The sequence below is a fragment of the Mus pahari genome, chromosome 10 (genome assembly GCF_900095145.1).
Source record: "Mus pahari chromosome 10, PAHARI_EIJ_v1.1, whole genome shotgun sequence".
Taxonomy (NCBI): domain Eukaryota; kingdom Metazoa; phylum Chordata; class Mammalia; order Rodentia; family Muridae; genus Mus; species Mus pahari.
This window is the reverse complement of record NC_034599.1, coordinates 34546761-34558098: the sequence shown is the minus strand read 5'-3', so window position 1 is coordinate 34558098 and position 11338 is coordinate 34546761. Positions and strand designations below refer to the sequence as shown.

The 11338-nt window shown below is 38.1% G+C and overlaps 1 pseudogene; it reads right to left on the bottom strand.

Moving 5' to 3' along the window:
• Nucleotides 1-3287: 3287 nt before the first annotated feature.
• On the bottom strand, nt 3288-8455 carry LOC110328328 (annotated as a pseudogene).
• Between the last annotated feature and the right edge of the window lie 2883 nt (nt 8456-11338).

The following is an 11338-nucleotide window of genomic DNA, read 5'->3' as shown; positions in this document are numbered from 1 at the left end:
CTCTTTTTATTCTAGAGCTTTTAGGTATGCTGTCATATGTTGGAGCATCTTTTGGGTATAATTTTCTGAGGAACCACCAGACTGATTTCCAGAGTGGTTGTACCAGCTTGCAGTCCCACCAGCAATGGGAGAGTATTCCTCTTTCTCCACATCCTTGCCAGCATCAGCTGTCACCTGCGTTTTTTTGTTTGTTTGGTTGGTTGGTTTGTTGTTGTTGTTGTTTTTGCCATCCTGATTAGTATGAGGTGAATGCTCAGAGTTGTTTTGAATTGCATTTTCCTGATGACTAAGGATGTTGAACATTTCTTTAAGTTTTTCTCAGCCATTCAAGATTCCTCAATTGAGAATTCTGTTTAGCTCTGACTCCAATTTTTAATAGGGTTCTTTGGTTCTCTGGACTGGAACTTACAGAATTATTTGTACATCTTGCATATTAACCATTATTGGATCTAGGATTGGTAAAGATCTTTTCCAAATCTGTAGGTTGCTGGAAACAACCCAGGTGTCCTCAACATGATAATGAATGCAGAAAAATGTAGTACATTTATGCAATAAAGTACTACAGAGCTATATAAAACAACAACTTCATGAAAGTTGCAGACAAATGAATAAAGCTAGAAAATATCATCCTGAGTGAGGTAACCCAGACACAAAAGAATACACATGGTATGTACTCATTGACAGGTGATTATTAGTCTAAAATCTCTCAATGCTCAGGATAGAGCCCACAGACCATATGGAGCTTAGGAGGAAGATGAGGATGTGGATGTTTCAGTCCTGCATTGAGGGGGAAACAGGATGATTGCAGGAGGTGGAGGGAAAGGGAAGCTAGGAGAGAGAGAGGAGAGGGGAGAAATAAGGGGCAGTATAGGTGCTGGAGTGGATGTGAGAAAGGTACATAGAGTCAGGAAATTGAATTAAAAATGAAGCAGTGGGGGAAGAACTGGAGGTAGCCACTGGAGATACCAGGGAATTGAGAGTCTCCTAGGACCCAAGGGAAGATGACTTTAGGCAAAATACGGAGCCATGGGGAGATAGATCTTATAGAAACTACCTCTAGTAGATAGGTATGGCCACCAGTCAAGGGCTGGAGCCACCCACCCATCTCAAAGTTTTTAACCCAGAAATGTTCCTGTCTAAAGGATAGACATGGACAAAACATGGAGCACAGTCTAGAGGAAGGGGCATCCAGAGACCACCCCACATGGGGATCCATCCTGTGTACAGGCACCAAATCCTGGGCACTGTTGCTATTGCCAAGGTGTACTTGCTTACAGGAACCTGGTGTGACTGTTCCTTGTGACGTTCTGCCAGCAACTGACCAATGCAGATGTGAATGCTTGGAACCAACCATCAGACTGAGCTTGAGGACTCCAGTTGGGGAGCTGGCAAAAGGACTGTGGAAAAGGATGAGTATTACAATCCCATAGGAAGAACAATGTTGGCTGATTGACCACCAAGTGCTCCCAGAGCCTATACCACTAAACAAGGAGTGTGCAGGGTAGGATTCATGGTTCCAGATACATAAGTAGCAGAGGATGGCCTTTTCTGACATTAGTGGGAGGGGAGGCCCTTGTCTATGTGGAGGTTTGATGCTCCAGCATAGGGGGATGCTGGAGTGGTGGTACAGGAAAGGGTGGGTGGGTGGGGGATCACCCTCATAGAGGCAAAGGGAAGGGGAGAGAGGGCAGATGTGGGGTGGGAGTTTGTGGAGAGATAATCAGGAAGTGGAGAATCATTTGAGATGTAAATGAATGGAATGTTTAATAATAATAATAAAAAGAAGATGCCAGTGTCCAATAGCTGTGCAGAAGAGACATAGGTAGTGCTTAGGATTCCTGGTCTTAGGGTCAGAGGAGAAGCATGAAGAAGAAGTTGAATGGAGGAAGAAGCAACTGTGAGGTATGAATTTTATTATAATAGCTATGTGGATTGATTAACTAGAGTTAGGAGTTAAGAGTATCTCAGCTGAATGCTGGTAAATTATACGATGGGATTATTGGCTCCAAATAGACATAATAGGATAGAGGATAGACATCTACTCATTTCTTATACTAACTAAAGCTTATTGTAAATATAAAGGCTGTGACTGTTATTTTCAGGTTAAAGGCAGAGTAGAAACCCTGGATTGGGATTAAAATTTCTACAACAGGAGTCATTTAATATTTATATATATATATATATATATATATATATATATATATATATATATATATATATATATATATATATAATATATATATAATATATATTTTTTTTCAATACTTGCTAACATCCAAAATATATAAAGAACTCAAGAAGCTAATCACCAAAAAAAACCAAACAACCCAATTGAAAAATACGGTATAGAACTAAACAGAAGATTCACAACAGAGGAATCTTGAATGACTGAGAAGCACTTAAAGAGGTTAGGCATTGGCCTCCTCGTTGAGGAATGAGACCATTCACCTATCTTCAAAATTTTAATGCAGAATTGCTCCTGTCTAAAGGAAATACAGGAGCAAAGAGTAGAGAAGAGACTTAAGGAAAGGCCACCAGAGACAGCCCCACCTGGGGATCCATCCCAAATGTAGACACCAAACCCAGACACTATAGCAGATACCATGAAGTGCTTGCTGACCTGAGCCTGATACAGCTGTTTCTTGAGAGGCTATGCCAGATCCTGACCAATACAGATGTGAAGGCTCACAATCATCTAACTGAGCACAAGGACTCCAATGGAGGAGTTTGGGGAAGGACAGAAGGAGATAAAGGGGCCTTATCTGGCATCAATGGGAGGGGAGACCCTTAGTCCTCTGAAGGCTTTATGCCACAGTGTGGAATGGTAAGGTGGATGGGGCAGCAGCCTCATAGAAGCAGGGTAAGGGGGGAAGAGATGGGGTGTTTGCAGAGGGGAAACTGGGAAAGGGAACAACATTTGAAATGTAAATAAAGAATCCCATAAAAAATGTCCAAAGTCTTAGTTATTGATCAGGGAAATGCAAATCAAAATGACCCTGAAATGTTACCATACACCAATCAGAATGATTAAGATTAAGAAACCTCAGATGACAACACATGTTGGAAAGGATGTGGAGAAACAGAAACACTCCTTCATTGCTGGTGGGATTTCTTTCTGGTACAACCATTTCCAACCTGAGTGAAGCAAACCATGCGAAAAAGAACACCCATAGTATGCACTCATCGATAAGTGGCTATTAGCCTAAAAGCTCAGCATACCCAAGATATAATTCACAGACCATGTGAAACTCAAGAAAAGGGAAGACCAAAATGTGTGCCCATCTCTTCTAGTCAGACAGAACCCACAGGATGATGCTGGCAATGATGAGGTTGTAAGATATGAGAATATCCAAGTTTGGGATAATAATGTTAAATGTACCAAAACACATGATCAAGCACTATAACCTAAGAACTCTAACTCAAGTGGAGAAGCCTTGAGGGGGAAGAAGATTATAAAATTGTTGGTTTATCACATGTAAAATATAGAACTATACTCTGATCATCAAGCCTATGTGAGCTGATGTACAAAACACAATAATATATACCCCTGAAACCAGGGAAATGTAAATTGATATAACATGGTCACATTGTAAAACAAGATGTTATAGATGGTAACATGGGGTCATCTGCAATGGTAACTAACATATAAAATGCTGCAATGACAAAAATGTGAAAGAAATAGTGCTGAATAGTATTAAAGAGATGTTGTTTTCCTCTCTCACAAAGTTCACAAACATTTTTTAGTTATTGACTATGGAATGGCAGACATCAATGAAGAACAGACTGCTGAGAAAATAGTATATGAGTGTATGGAGGAGGGAACTGTGCCCAATCAGTGTGATCTTGCCAGGATTTCTCACCACAGTGACCATATAGATTCTTATGCAGGAACTATCCGCTGTAGGAATTACGAAGAAGAGAGAAATGTATGTGTGTTACAATGATTTTGTTATTGTTTTGAATTTACAATAGGATTCTGCATGCATGTGACTTTTAGCTGTGTATAATTTTAATCTCTTTATGATATTTAAACCTAAAGAAAATTATATTACAATTCTTAATTTAATATTTAATTGTCATTGCTAAAAACAATTCAGAATGTATGGTATGTAAAATACTTCCAAATAACATTCTGAACATTTTTGTAGCTTCCCAGCTATATCTTTCTTTCAAGATTTCATCTGCTCTCTGAAGTCTACATCTAATATATTCTAAGATGCTATGGAATCTGCCAAGGGAGAAAATTTATAAAAAGTTCCAGACAGCTACAGAGCCTATATACCAGCACAACTATATTCATGGAAAGATGTACTTAAGTTTGCAGCAGTGGCACTGAAGTTATGGTTATAACCACATGCTATGTGATTAAACTTAAGACATGCTCCATATTAAACCTAATAGTATAAACCTAACCCACTATTCATGCTAATGTAGTCATAGACCATAGAGGAAAATCTCCTTCCGTAAATTTCTTCAGCAGCATAATTTTAAATGTATTTGAAATATTTATTCGTTCATCTTCATGTAGAATTAACTTTCTACCTTTATCAGAGAAGCTACTTTTTCTATCATATGGAGAAAAATATGGAACATCACCCCTAGAAAAAATGTAGAAAATTAACTGTGTATTTCTAAGTCCCAATTTATGCATCTATAGCATGACTTCTACATCCGAGGCTCAGGGAATATAACAAAATATGTCTCAAAAGATTATATGAAGCAGAGGTTCAGAAAGCTTGCTTTGAGAGAATATCTTGTATAATGGCAGGGAAGCTACACCCAGAAAACATAAAATTGTATTTGCTTAAGCAAGACTAGCATAATAACATCAGTAGACATGTCAACTTGCTGGCAAAACCTTACGTTTGTGGTGTGTGTGTGTGTGTGTGTGTGTGTGTGTGTGTGTGCGCGCATGTGTGTCTGTGTGTTTGTTTATGTACACCATGATTTTGAGAGGGAGTTGGGGCAAGTGAAGAGTTGCATAGGAGAAAAGTAAGTGGAAATGATGAAAATAGTGTACTTATGTAAAAAATTATCCAATAGTTTTAAATTAAATTAAAAAAAATACTATGCTGAGGATTACAAATCTAAAGGTCCATGTCAATGAGTTAAAGTGAGTGACAAGCTGAAAGCAAGCCCTTCCTGAAAGTTACAGTTTAACTATTCAAACTCTGCAAGTGAACAGATATCTTGTTTTCAGAATTTCACTTTCATACATTATTTTAGAAAACAATTTTCCATGAAGCTATCAGACATATTTATTAATTACACTTCCTCAGTTTCATTTTAATGCATGTAAATTTATGCTCTAGTGATTTTGTGTCATCTACACGATTCCTCACACTCTTCCATTTTTGTTTGTTTGTATAGATATAATTATGCAATATGAATCCACTCTTAGAAAAAAAGGAAAATCACCCTTACATATAAATAAATATGATTAAGTCTATAGAAATTAATATATTTAACATATTAAGTCTTTACAAAATTCACAATCTGTGAATATTATCTATTAGACATCAATAACAATAAAGCAAATTATAGAATACAAATTCTTACAAAAGTTGATTGAAGTTCTACAAACTTTTCTTATGCAATGAAATATTTCCTTTTTCTGATGTTATGTGGTATAATTTAAATTCAGGTATCACTTTCACTCTTGCATTATATATTTCATTAGGGATTGCTTTATCTATCTGAAATCCTTTGCACTTCCCTATGAATTTTATGATTTTTTTTATATCTGTGAAAAATGTCATAAGGATTGAATCTATGAATTTTTTTTTTAGAATGCTCATTTATAGAAAATCAAGACCAGGAAAATGTTGTCTTTCCTATTTTGAATGCGTTCTTTAATTACTTTAGTCATAAATTTAAGTATTTTAGTATAGAGATCTTTCTTCGTTTAGTTTATAAAATTGGGGTGGTTATTTGGGTTCATTTGGTTTTTCTGCTTTTTTTGCTTTTGTTGTTTTTCTTTTTTAAATTGTTGTGAATGGTATTCTTTTTTGTTTAATTAATCAATTATTTAAATAATTAATGCAAATTACTTCAAATGCTGCCCCCCATGCCTATTACACCCTCACATAGTACATCTCTTGATCTTCCCTCCCCTTCAATTTTGAGAATGTGATGCCCTCCCAAACCCCAAATTCCCCAAACCTGGCAAATGTCTTTGCAGTGCTAGGTACATCCTCTCCCACTGATTACAGACAAGGTAGCCAAGTTAAGTGAGCCTATATTGTCCCTGCTTCAGTTGTGAGGGAACCACATGAAGACTGAGCAGCACTTCTGCTACATATTTGCAGGGGAAACTAGGTTCAGACCGTGTATGCTCTTTGTTTGGTGGTTAACTCTGAGAGTCCCAAAGGCTCCAGGATTGTTGACTATGTTGGTGTTGGTCTTCTAGTGGAGTTTCTACCCCCATCTGGGCCTTTAATTCATCCATCTGCTCTTCCATAAGAGTCTCTGAGCTCCATCCAATGTTTGGATATGGGTCTCAGAATATGTTTCAATCAGCTGCTGGGTGGAGCCTCTCAAAGGACTCTTATGCTAAGCTCCTGATTGCTAGAATAACTGAATATCATTAATAGTGTCACAGACTGGTGTGTCACCATGGGATTGGTCTGAAGTTAGGCCAGTTTTGGGTGGCCATTCCCTCCTTCTTTAATCCATCCCCCTTCTCTTAATTTTTTTGTATAAAAGATAAATTTTTGTTTGAAATTTTTGTGGGTTGGTTGGTGTCCCTATTGATCCAGTTGGGTTCCTGCTGGGCTACAGGAGATGGCCACATCAGGTAACATAATCCACTGCTGTGAGTCTCACCTAAGTTTAATTCATTTGATTTCTGGGTGCTTCTCCCCTCCCAGGTTTTTGGCAGATCCTTGAGATACTTTCTAAATCCCTGACCATACTCAGCTGCAGATCTCTGTTCATTCTCCTTGCCCTCTGGCCCTATCTCCTTGTGCTCTGACAGGTCAAATTTTTAAGTTCAGACTCTCCTTTATAGAACCTGACCTAAGTTTAAACTCAGATAAACTAACAGGCTGGTAACTAGCATTGGTTTCCAACTTGCGCCCAACAAAACCCAAGCCTGGCTCCAGTCTCTAGGCTAATACTCAAAAGATCAGTGCCTCCCGGCTTCTTGCCTGTCTGAGTGCTGAATTTTTCTGAGTTTTCTGTGAGATCTGCAGAGTGGAACAGAAGCAAGCTTGTGTAGAGATAAATGTGGTAAATCTTCCAGCTGTGTTGAGATGAGATGATGTACTTGTGTGGAACCTGGTGGCTTGTGTTGCCATGATAATTTTTCTAGGTTTGACCCATGCTGCAAAAGGTTTCTATGAGCTCTGATATTGCTATTGAATTTTTCCAGGTCTGAGTAAACATTTGTGTAGTATTGATGATTTTTGTGTCTGTGTGAGTACAACCTTCTTGTTGGTTCTTGTGGGCTTTATCCTTATTCTTACAGGTCTGAGTGGTGGCACATCCATCTTCGGTGAGTGCCACTTTCTGGTTGGTTCTTGTTACTATGTGCTATATCTTTTTTATGGTTTTGGTTTTTTGTTGCTGGCTGTCTCTGCTCACAGATTCTAAGTGGGGCCTCATTTATCTTCTGGGAGTGCCACCGTCTGGTTGGTTCTTGTTATTGTAGACTGTAGGTTTTCTGGTTTTGATTGGTTTTTTTTTTCTGGTTGTGCCTTTTTCTTTTCACTGATTCTAAATGGTGCCACATCTTCTTGGGAACAAGGTCTTGAATTTGTTCAGTGGTCAATTTGTATTTAGGACAGATGTGTCTGGAAGCTATTGCTATGACAGGGACAGGATACATCCTGAGCCTTGGGTTGGGTTGGTTGAGTCTGGGCTCAGGGGAGGCAAGAGATGCCCATTAATATGGTTCTTTTCGTGTGTGTGTGTGTGTGTGTGTGTGTGTGTGTGTGTGTGTACCACCTTCTAGTTGTTTCTCATTTCTACTTGATAGAGAGCAAACGTTAGACTTGAGTTTTGAGTTTTGGGAGGCAGAGAGTGGTCTTTTTCATGAGTGAAACTTTCTGGCTCTTTCTTGTTTCTGCTCAATAGTAAGGTTTTATTTGTGGTTTTGCATGTTGTGTTTGTGTTTCTCTTTACAAGATGAATTTCACAAGATGATATGGATGAGATAACCTTCACAAGATAACTTTGATGAGATAACTTTGAAAAAGTGACTTTAATTTTGACTTATTAACATGAGACAGGCTACATCTACCACATTCTACAGGGTCCCTTCACCACTGAAGATGCCATAAAGCTGGCTCCTGATCCCACAGGGGAGCCCACCATTAACCAAGCAGCTACTGATGCTTGCTTCTCCCTAGCTCACCCAACCTAGAACTTTAATACCACTGCAGTTAAGAGGAGGCTCTTGGTCTACTGTCAATCTCTGCTGGTAAGATGGCCTATAAATTCGGCCAGAGTGCATGACTTTAGACAGGAGAAAATAAAAGCCCTAGAGATATTTTAGAGAGGGTCATAGACACTTTTTAACAATATACTCCCATTAACCCTAAAGTAACAGAAGCAAAGACAGCAGTCACTCTAGCTTTATTAATCAGGCAGCTCCAGATATTAAGAAAAATGATCCAGATGGTTGAGAGGTTAGGAACAAGGAGTCTGAAGGGCTTAGTGCTAGTGGCAAAGAGAGTATTTAATAGTAGGAAAACTACAGAAGAGAAGCAGATGAGAGATCAGAAGCAACAGACTCAAGATCTGGCAGTCACAGACAAACCAGAAGACATTTGGAGACTCATAAAACAGATAGATTCAGAAGAAGGAAGTAAGGGGCCTGAAGATCAAAAGTTCTCCCTCCTTAAGCCCAGGGTAACCCTAAAAGTAAAAGGAAACCCATCAGCTATTTTTGTTGATAATTAATAAAGTTCAGTATTCTGTCTTGCTAAAACCTAAAGATAAAGTCTCTTCACCAGTTTATAAATGACTTCCCAGTGACAACAGAAACAAAACAAAACCTCAAGATCTCTTAGAGGTCCTGAAAAATTTGGATGGAAGAATGATTCATTACAAGCCTCTCTTCTTGAATGCCACAAGGAAAAATTTTCAGCTGCCCTGCTGCCTGCCCCTGAGCTCAATAGATGGGCCTCTGCATGACTGTTTTGATAGACTCAGAGGTAACATGGCTCACCAAAAATAATAGCCTCATTAATGGTGGACAAGGGTATGCTGGGGCAGCAATGATCTCGAACAGTGAGATCATCAATGTTATAAAAGTAAATGTTATAAAAAACATCAATGTTATAAAAGTAAATGTTTCAGAAGATAAAGTAAAAAGTCTATAATGCGGGAAATATTCTTGTAGGGGAAAAGGGACTGTAAAAAGGATGTTAGATGATGAGATTGACATTAGTCAATATGTGTTTGTATGTGTGTGTGTGAGTGTGTGTTTCTATAGGTCATATGACATTTTTTATTTGTTGCTGTATAGATTTAAGATTGATTTTCTTATGTAAATGTATCATCACAAGCTTATATTTGCTAATCTGTATATGTCAATGAATTTTGTATTTCTACCCAATAAAATACAACTTAATAACATACAAAAATACTCATATACTATATTTTTCAAGTAGTCTTGAGGGAGAATGAAGAAACATTTCATGAAAGAAGAATTTATCATGTAATTTATTTATTTATTTATTTATTTATTTATTCAGGACATTAGGGTTCAGTGGCAAGAGCATTTATGCTCTGAGTCTTTCTGTCTGACTAGTTAGTGCCTTAATTTCTCAGAGAATAATGTATAAAGTTGCTTTTCACTCACATGTATAAAACATATTAATACGAAGTATGTATTAATTTATATACCTATAATTCTACTATTTATCTAAGTTGCATAAGATGATTAAAACTTTAATATAAGATTTCCAATGGGCCTGATTCCTCTGAAAAAAGTTGAGCTGTCATGAACAGCCTGCTATCCCAGGGGGACTTCCATTCTCTCTCAACCTCTCCATTCACCTTCATCAGACCTGTGGATCTTGAACCATACAGGAAAGCTACTCTTCCCCCATCTAGCTTCCCTTTTTGCTGAGTCCAATGAGCAGGCTGATAGCACAGGCAGACATCCATTCTCTGCTGCCTCTGTGCCCACTGTCAATGAATCTGACACTCCTGAACCATATAGAACTTCAGATCCTGAGTCATACAGATCTGCAGATCCATGACCATAGAGCCCAAGGATACTCATCAGAGGCCTGCCATACCAGGACCATTGAGTTTAATCCCACCTCCCACAGCAATACCTACTACAACAGAAAAATACCATAGAAACAAACAGAAAGGAAGTAGTCCTATGATCATTTCAATAAATGCTGCAAAAGCCTTTCACAAAATACAACACGCTTTCATGTTAAAAGTACTAGAGGGATAAAAGATACAAGAAACATACCAAAACATTAGCAATGCAATATAGAGAAAGTCAGTAGCCAACATCAAGCTAAATTGAGGGAAACTTATAGCAATAACACTAAATCAGGGATTAGACAAGGCTGTTCACTCTCTCCTTATGTATTCATTATAATACTTGAAGTTTTAGACAGAGCAATAAGACAACTAAAGGAGATCAGAAGGATAAAAATCAGAAAAGAAGAAATGAAGGATTGCTATTTGTTGATGAAAAGATAGTATACATAAGTGACCAGAAAAATACTACCAGAGAACTCCCACAGGTGAGTAACAGCTACAGCAAGGTGGTTGGATACAAAATTAACTCAAAGAAGTCAGCAGCTCTCCTCTACACAAAGATAAACTGACCAAGAAACAAATTAGGGAAAATATACTCTTTAAAATAGCTACATATAATATAAATATCTTGGTGTAACTTTAACCAAGCAAGTGAAATATCTATAGGACAAGAACTTCAAGCCCCTGAAGAAAGAAATTGAAGAAGATATGAGAAGATGGGACAAGCTCCCATGCTCATGGATAGGCAGGATTAACATAGTGAAAATAAATTTCTTAGCAAAATCAATCTATAGATTCAATGAAATCCCCATTAAAATTCCAAGACAATTTTTGTAGATTTTGAAAGAAAAATTCTCAACACCACATTAGCAATCCTGCTAGGCCCTGCTTCATAGTTACCTGGCTTACAATAAAGAGTCTGTTTGCCCTTTCCTTGGACTCTTACTCTCTTATTCTCTGACTACCTTCTCTTTCTGAACCTTGCTCCCTTTCTACTCTTCCACCCCCTCTTTCCATGTGCTCCTGGTCAATCTTTCTTCCTTCTCCTCCTCCTCCCTTCCCCCTCCTCTCTTTCTCTCTCTCTCTCTCTCTCTCTCTCTCTCTCTCT